Raw genomic sequence first — 9,006 nt, forward strand, 5'->3', positions numbered from 1 at the left:
TAAAAGTCCTTCCTTTTCCCCGTCCACTTACATGCAGAAAATTGCATCCAGGTGTATATAAGAAAAGAGAGCTACACCTTTTCAATAGTATTTTTTTTCGAAATGGCTCTTTTGCTGTAAAAACCTGCAATCAATCATTACAGTTTTACAAAGCACTTTGTCTTAATTTTGGGTCTTGATGCAAAATTGCTGATAAACTAAAATCACATAAGCAGAAACAGACATTTCTGTACAGAGAAAAGTCCCAATATGAAGCATTTGCTGTTTGCCTGCATTGCTTTGTCTGCTCCCAAGTTACAACAGCGTGATTACATGCTTTATTAAGTGCTGAAGTGCTCTCCCTGAGTAAAAGCAGATGTCACCACGAGGTCTGTCATTGAGTCTGGATCTGGGTGCCTGTGGTCAGTGTCTCAGCCCGCCTGCAACTCGCTGTGGTTTCCCTTCAATTTAGCACACAGAATCATCACCAAATAAAGTGAGGGAAAAAAATTAGACCCACAAAGTCACCGTGTGTTTCTATGCTATATCAATAGATAGTGTGTTTGAAATTTCAAGGCTGTTCAAATAAATGGTATGAAGGAAAGGGATTACATTTGCAATAATGTGAATTTGTGCTGAACAAGGAACTTAGTTGCTGTTTGTGTGAGTTTAGCATCACAGCAGCATCTAATGAGATCTTCAGCAAAGATCTCATTAGATTTGTTGTTTTTTTAGACTAAATGTGATTGTGTTATATATGTCAGAAAGTTAAACATCCACAATGGCCCTGTGTTGTCCCAAGCATTCACACTGCTGAAGTATTGGTGTGCAACACCCTGCATAATGCCTGCTTTCTGGTACAAGCTGCTGCGTATAATATGAGTCTGAACCCTATATGAGGAAGACCAAATGATTTCCAATCATGCTGCAGTTTATCACATCTCAAAAAAGGAAAAAGAAAATTATGAAAGGTTGAGAGCCCCCAATCCCTCATTGCTATTAGCATATTTATGTAATATAATATTACATTTTTATTATTCTATCTATCTTCTTATCTATTCTTTTTTGTTCCGGTCTCACTTTGGTTTATGCTTGTTTTTTTTAAAAATATATATTATATGTACATTTATCTGGTGTTCCTTAACCCGTTCATCTTATTGCACTTTTTCCTTTTATTATAAATTCCATTCAGGTGACTGATGGTCTTGTAGTGGAGAAGACTTTTTGCAGACACACTGATCCTTATAGATATTGTTGAAAATAATGAATCTGTGTGCACAGGTTTTCCATGTTCTTTCTTATATGTCCATGTGAGCCAGCATAAAATGACAGTTTTCTTTTTTTTTTAGCGAATCACAACTTCAAACCTCATGATGTTTTGTAAAAGTCAAATTTTCTCCGTTATGGAAACCACATCTGTCATCTGACATGACTGGTTTTAAAGTTGTGTGTGCCAGCTCTATTGCACATGACAGGACACACACCCTGATGAATAAAAGCATAAAAATAAAAATGGATAATTGGTGCAGTTTGGTTCGAGGGCAAACCTGTAAACCTGTCTTAAGTGTCAGTCAAATGTAAAATTTTGTCTTGTTTAGTCATATTAAATCATCTCAGGACATTTACATTTTGTGATTTCACAGGTGATTTTATGGAAAGCAAACTTCAAGCGGTACAGGTAAAGAAATGCAGTTTGGGTGTGTTTGGGTGTTAGAGGACGTAGATCTTCAAGAGTTGCTTAAAGGCAGAGAGGAGTAGTGTTTAACTTGTTCTACAAGCATGGAATCATGAAACCAAACAGTCTTAAATGTAACTGCTTTGAGTGGAGAGATGGAAGAGCAAGACAGTGTTCCTGAGAGGAATGCAGTGGTCAGAATCAGCAAAAGTCTGTGTAACTGAGTTGAAATATCTAACATTAGTGATTTGAATTTGATTGGGGCAGCTTTGGGTAGCCAGTTTAGGTCAATGTGCTGTGGACTGGCATGTGCCCTTGCAGATGTGCCACTGTGTTCTTATGCAGTTGGATTTTTCTTATGCTGTGAAAGTGCAAAGTGATCTGACTCACAGATAGACGCCACATGACAAGAGAGGGTCAACTAATTAATCATGACACCTCGGTACCTCACAGCCAAGGTTAGGAAGGGGTTTGTGCAACATATTAATGAATGTATGAATGGTCAAACAAGAGTAAAAACATTACATTTGTTTTGATGTTTGATATGTACAGAACAAAGTTAAACATACAAAGGCTAAATACTCTCATCTAGAGAGCCTCAATACCTCACATATTTAGTTTCAAGGAAACAACACATGTGAATTCTTAGAATAAGAAGTACGTTCTCTTACTCCCTCTCTCCCATATGTGCTCCCTGTGTTTTCCAGCTCTGGCAGAGAGCAATATATGGGATTTACCAACCATAGTATTAATTAATCATTGCACATCTGTAAGTGCGTATGCCCATTTCAGTTCCTGTTAGGTCTGTTGACTTGAGTGTGTTACAATGGTGCGTTGGCACTTTGGCACCTGCGTCACATTATAAAGCTAAAGGCTTGGATAATAAGCTGCAGGTGCACTCCTGGCAGGCAGGGAGGAGACGGTAGTGTGTGAATGTTTGTGTGTTTGTTGGGGAGAGGGAGGAGGAGGTCACCTGCTGTTGATGGTTGGCACTCAGCATTAGCAAATGAATGACGTCAATCCATCCCCTATATCTCCTGTATGCTGCACGCTCAGAGGACCTCTTAACTGCGGGAAAAACACTTCTACTTGACTGGATTCACGGAGATCAAAACAGAAATAGCTCTGTTGTGCATCTTTCTTTGCCATCTGTGGCACTATCAATTATTATTTTCATTCAATTACCATGGTGATTAGGAATGTTTCTTTATTGCTGTGATGGCAGGTATGTGAACAAAGGACAGACTGATGGAGGAGATTCACAGCAAAGAGTCAAGTGACAACAGTGACAACCAATAGGGAGGTTTGAAAATCTGTTTATGTGATGACTGGTTCAATATACAGCCTCTGGTACAGAAATATTGTAGTTCCATGGTTAAAACACAAGCTATAGATATAGCTTGTATTTGTAGATATTGGGAACAAGCTACTTTGCAAAAGTCTTGAGTCTTTGCAATTATAACGAGCTTAAAAGTCAATATTTGCTATATTTGGAACACCTTTACTCTTCAACACAGCCTGAACCCTCTTAGAGAAGCTTTCTTGTCATTTCTTTAAGTAGTATTCAAGAATAGTTTCCAGGCCTCTTGAAGGGCAGTCCAAAGCTCTTCTTTGGATGTTGGCTGCCTTTTGTTTGATTCTCTGTCAAGATGATCCCGCGCTGCCTCAGTGATGTTGAGGTCCGGGTTCTGGGGAGGATTCATCCCTCCATAAGACCCGTTGCCACTGATTTTCAGTCCAACTCTTGTGTCATTTGGCATAGCTCAGCCTTTTCTGCCTGTTTACCTTCTCTAAGAACGGTTTCTTGACAGCCACCCTTCCATGGAGACCATTTCTGATGAGGCTTCAGTGAACAGTAGCTGGTTCAACTGAAGGTCCAGATGAACCTCTCAGGTCCGGTGTCAGTTCTTTGCTGGAGTTTTTCCCATTTCTAAAGAATACAACTTTTAGACACTGTGAGATAGTTTTTGGTTTGTTTCAGGTCTGTAACTTCTTCCTCTGTCCTTCGCTTAGGAACACACAAACCATAGTGAGATATGCCAAGTTTTCAACCAATAGCTCTTTGGGAATCACCTTGTTGGTGCATGTCTGTCAAACTGTGATATCTTTGTCATTTATAAAAAGAATCAACCAATGAAATGCAAACAAATAACATTTCTTTTGTGACCTTTCCTAAATTTGCTAGCAGCAATGGGCCACGAGTAACAAAGTGCCTCCAGATACAATGTCACCATGTTAACACCTGTTCCCTGTACGTTTTGCACGAGCATCCAATCATCCAATCAGCCCTCCCACTATATGTGCTCCTTGGTTTGCATTGTTCTTCGTCAGATCCTTGTCGTTGCTCCTTCATGTTAGTCGATTTTGTGGTTTCTCCTAAATTGTTTTGAATTTGAGACTAAATTCCTTGCATAATTATATTGAAGTAGCAGCGCTTTTGTTTTTTTTAAATCAAGCTTTTTTTTTGTTCCCTTTTTTAGACTTGAATGATTCATAGGTCAGCGTTAAGTGGCTTAACAAACAAACACAAAAGACTGTTCTTTGTAGATAGTCAGGTACAAGGACTGGACTGAAAATGAATGGAAAACAAACTCTGAAAGACACCTTAAATCTGGCTGTTTGGAAACAAAATGTAAAGAAAAGATGGGTGGTTAAAAACTTTTGCACAGCAGGCTACTGTAAGTTATTCATTGTGGCAGTATCTTAAGCACGGTATCCATAGCATTTAACTTCTGCATTCAAGTATATCTATTCTGTAATGAGAGTGACTGAAAGACGACATAAATAAAGCTTAGAAATAATTGTACATGTTGCAAAATGATTTTCCAGCCGGTTCTTTTTCTGCACATGGCTGAATAAAAATCCCATCATTACATGTTTTGAATCCCTCACCTGCTTAATATTTACTGTACTTTCTGCTGAAGCCCTGTTACAGTCTCTGTTGATGACTTCCAGACTTCATCTTGGCTGCAGCACGTTGTTGTGATTGTGCGAGAACTCTCCTCTGAAGCTAAAACTGTGTCCGACTTAGTAATGTTTGCTCCGTATGTTGAGGGAAAGCCTGATACAGTACGTGTGTTCTTGGTTTTTCCGCATTGCAAATACTCACAGGTCAAAGCCCCTTTGAGTAACAGCAGCACCATTTATGTAGGCTGAGCATAAAGTTAAACCGCAACCCTGTGTTTTGGTTTTAAAAATGTATTCACTCTGCAGCCATTTACAATGAAGAGCATCCGCCCACCTGAATCCTGTTGTTTGCTAATGACGCACAACAAAGTTACAAATTTGCAATTCTTGGTTCAGAAGTGAGGGAGCGAGGCAGCACACAACATATGGCACCGTGTGTTCAACTTGGCAACAGGCTGAACAATGAAGATTTCATCTAAATGAAACAAAAAAACCTCAAAAAAGGACCATCATTAAAAGGGCCACAAGTGTAACCTTCACTTTCATGTGCCCTGGGGAGTGAGAAAGACAAGAGAGGAAGCCTTTTTTTTTTCTTTAATTCTTTCCGAAGCATTTGGAGAGAGATTGAACATGCATTGAGCTCTTGGATCTCCTCATTCATGCTCCCCCATATGGCATTTGGATCTGGGAGCAGATCGAAGGATGAAACATAAAAAAGAAACTAAAGAGAGTCCCATATGTGTTACTTTTTCTCTTCATTGGCTCCCAGAAATACAGATGCAGCTCTGAAGTAGCTTGATTTAAATTAATGTTGTTAAAAATGTCAAAATGGATGCTCATTTGCAGGAGAAACTGACATCACAGACTTGATTGTTCTCAAAAAACGTTGACATTGCCTTGAGAAACTGTTTAAATTTGTGGTGCCTACATTATGCATTTGAAAGATTCAAGGCCATGTCTGCACTGTTTGACTTTTCAGTTTCAGTAAGGTTCTTTCACTTTCTGCCAAAGACTTTCCGGTGTGGAAGTGATCATTGGGCAGAGCTAAGGAGGAACACCATCTGTAACTTGTCACAGAACTTGTTAATGCACCAACTGAATGTTGTGATGACGATTTGCAACCGGTCACGTGAGATTGAATAAGGATCATAGCATCAGGTTAAAAGTGGAGCAAAGAGAGAACTAGTATTTGATGTTTTTACATGAACGCTTTTATGTCAAACACAATGTTAATTAATAACAAAATTCTGAACTTTTAACCAGGAAGACAGGGCGGCATGTGTGTAAAAAAAAACTGAAAAAGGAGTAAAAATATGGCAGATATTCGTACATTTATTTTTACTTATATTTATTCGCATGCACTACGAACCTTTCATCAGATATCAGGCCTGACATGGAGAAATTGCAACACATTCCAAAACAAGATGAGATCGGTGCAAGGAGCACCCAGCCTGCTATCAGCGACAAGTCCGAAAGCTCCGTGAAGGTATGAGGTATCAGTGCACTTCTCATAACTCATTTACACGTATGGGATGGCAACAGTAATGCAAAAAAGTTTATTGAGACTTTAGAGAAAAATGCGACAATGACAGCCCCCATACTGCTGTAGACTCATGTGGAGGAGGATTGAGACAAAGTAGACTGAAACGCTTCATCGCTTTGCATCCTCAATGTCAGAACACCTTTAAAGTCATGAGAGAAGGAAATAAAATAGTGGAAACAGCTTTACTTTCCCGACTTTTTTTGGCACAGGTTGCAAAAATGGATGTTGATGAGAAAACACATGAAATATCTTAGATTCACATAAAAAAAATCAAAGTAAATGTCAGAATCTCAGGACTGGTTGGTAAAGTTACATTGGATGTTTGAAGTGTTACGCATATACACAAATACCATTCAAAGGTAGAAATGTTATTAAATGTCAGCCCAGTCTCATGGCAAGTTGTAAAATATTCATGATCTGAAATATCTTTCATCCGTCTATCTTTTTCAACATCCAGCATGATTTTCAAAGTAGTCTTAGTTTCTTTTTGTGCCTACACCACATTTTGTGTTGCTTGTAGAAATGATGGGACTTGTCTCTAATTTCATAGATAATGAAAGTCTATACCTGATGTTTCCATAAACCCTCCTAAATCATGTGCAATATATGTATTTATTTTTTCTTTGTCATTTTTTTATGTCAATGTATTGAGGGAGGAAAAAAGAAAAAGTGCTGTAAGTTTGGGTGAATGATAGAAAGTCAGAATATGTACAAAATGGAGCCTTATGGGAGCCAAAATGGTTCATTTTCAGTTGAGCCACCCAATCTTTCTCATACAAGTGTCTGAGTTCACATCACAAGACAAACAGTAAACACAACATAACCATGCTATCAACCCAAAATATCAGGGTGAGCACACGTGAGGCGTCAGACGCGCATGAAGCCAGCATGAGCATTCATGATGTCTGCAAGTACATTTTCAGGATGTTGAAGTTAAAATATTCCACTGTGGTTTGCAGGGTGGAACTTCAGGATTTTGTGTATTTCTAAACCAACTACTTAGGTTGAATCCATTAAGGCCACAGCTCTACTCCCACCGCAGACCCCTCCCTCTGCAAGCTACCAGGTCTAAACAAAGTAGCCATTGTACCAGTGCCCTCATTCTTCCTGCAGCTTTCTTTTAAGAATTTCCCATTGCTAACCTAAACCTGAAGTGTAGACCTATGTGTGTATAACTGAGAATAGAAACTTCTGATTTATTGCACATTATGACTTGGTGACTTGACACCACTTATCCGAGTCGTAAAATTGTTCCTGACCTCATTATCTGGATTAAACATTACTTGTAGTGTTAATGTGCCGGGTTTTCCAATCAGCATGCTCACTCTGTGACTTCTTTCTCCTTGGGCTTGGAAGTTGTAGACGCACTCTCGGCATTTCAAAGAAATCAGGTGTTAGACTGTGTCATTTTCTGTCATCGCGTGGGCTTCTTTATTCGCATGTTTCCTTGAATTAGACCTATGACAGCTCTGGGGGCCCAACAGGAAATTCCAGCATCCTAAAGCCATCCAGGCCTGTCAGCCCTTTTCTGTGCTGAAAAGCACATTAGCAATATTTCTTATCACACAGACAGCATCAATTTGCGCACAGCCTCCCCCTGACACTTCTGCCCATGCCCTGAGAGGGATGGACATAAATCCACTGTTACCTCGAAGAAGGTGTTGACATTGGGCCAAGCACCAGTGAAATGTACTGTTGCCTCAATTAGCTGCTCAGGATCTTGTGTCAGAGCCATGAGGACAAGGGCGTGATGTGATCAGCTGCAGCTGAGGCTCTGCCACTTACCTGTGGGCCCCATAGTGTGTCTTTGCATATCATGTGCCTGTGTGCTCTTGCATACATCCCTCAAGCTCTTTTTACACAAATTCAGCAGAAACGCGGACTCTGCAGGGCCCCGACTCCTCCTTGGGCCAGGAATGCACCTCTCTTACCGGGTTCAGGCCTGATGGGGGGAAAGTTACAACTGATGTGATGTTAGATACTCTCTGGAAACTCGTAGTTTGCCAGCAGGATTAAGGTTAAGGAGCATTCTGGTGCTGTATCTGTGCTTTGGGGCATCTTGTAGCTCGGAGGTAGCGATGTCGGCAGAAGGGGGCAAGTGTTTCTCCCTGCTACCCCCTAGCCACCCTCCTCCAACTGCCATCTGATGTGAGGTAACATGTGAGGGCGAACTTCCATCTGTCCACGGTATACGCTAGCAGAAGGTGCAGCTAATGAGGCTTGATTTGCTGCTGCACCTGCCTCCAATCTGGGGGGTGATGGTAGTGGTGGTGGAGTGCTATATGTGTGTGTGTGTGTGTGTACTGGGGATGCTGCATCTCACTAGTCTCTCCTCCACCCGCCCCCTCTCCCCCTCAAGGTGTAATCATTGGTTAGCTTGTATGGGAGCGCCTGCAGGTTGATGGACCCTGGGAATTCATTAGGAAGTAGGTGAGGCCTTGGGTTGAAAGGGCCTTTTGACCTGCCTCCAAACACCCGCACATTACAAAGCAGAGGACGATTCAAAGGGAGAGGGGAATCAGCCAACTTGTCGATGCGTCTTCACTGCTGTCTTTTGTTAAAACGGAACATTTTGATCTTTATATTGTTATTTTGGCTGCTTTTTATTTATCTATTTTTAACAATTCCTTCAGAAATCAGGCTAAAGTACCAGCTATAGCTTCAGAATCCGCAACATATCAAGTTTTATGAAATGTAACTAAAACACTATCTCCAGTTTTTGGGGATAAGGTTGTTTACCCTCCAGATGGTATCAGGGGGAGGAGTTATGTCCACATGTTAAATGCAGCATGTTTATCCCCCTTCCCTGTTCCCTGTCACAGATACCATTTGACACAAGAGCTCTTCAGGGGCCGGTTATTCCAGGCCATTGAATCCAGATCAAAACCTGCCCTGTGTTTTT

The sequence above is a fragment of the Odontesthes bonariensis genome, chromosome 19 (genome assembly GCF_027942865.1).
Source record: "Odontesthes bonariensis isolate fOdoBon6 chromosome 19, fOdoBon6.hap1, whole genome shotgun sequence".
Lineage (NCBI taxonomy): Eukaryota > Metazoa > Chordata > Actinopteri > Atheriniformes > Atherinopsidae > Odontesthes > Odontesthes bonariensis.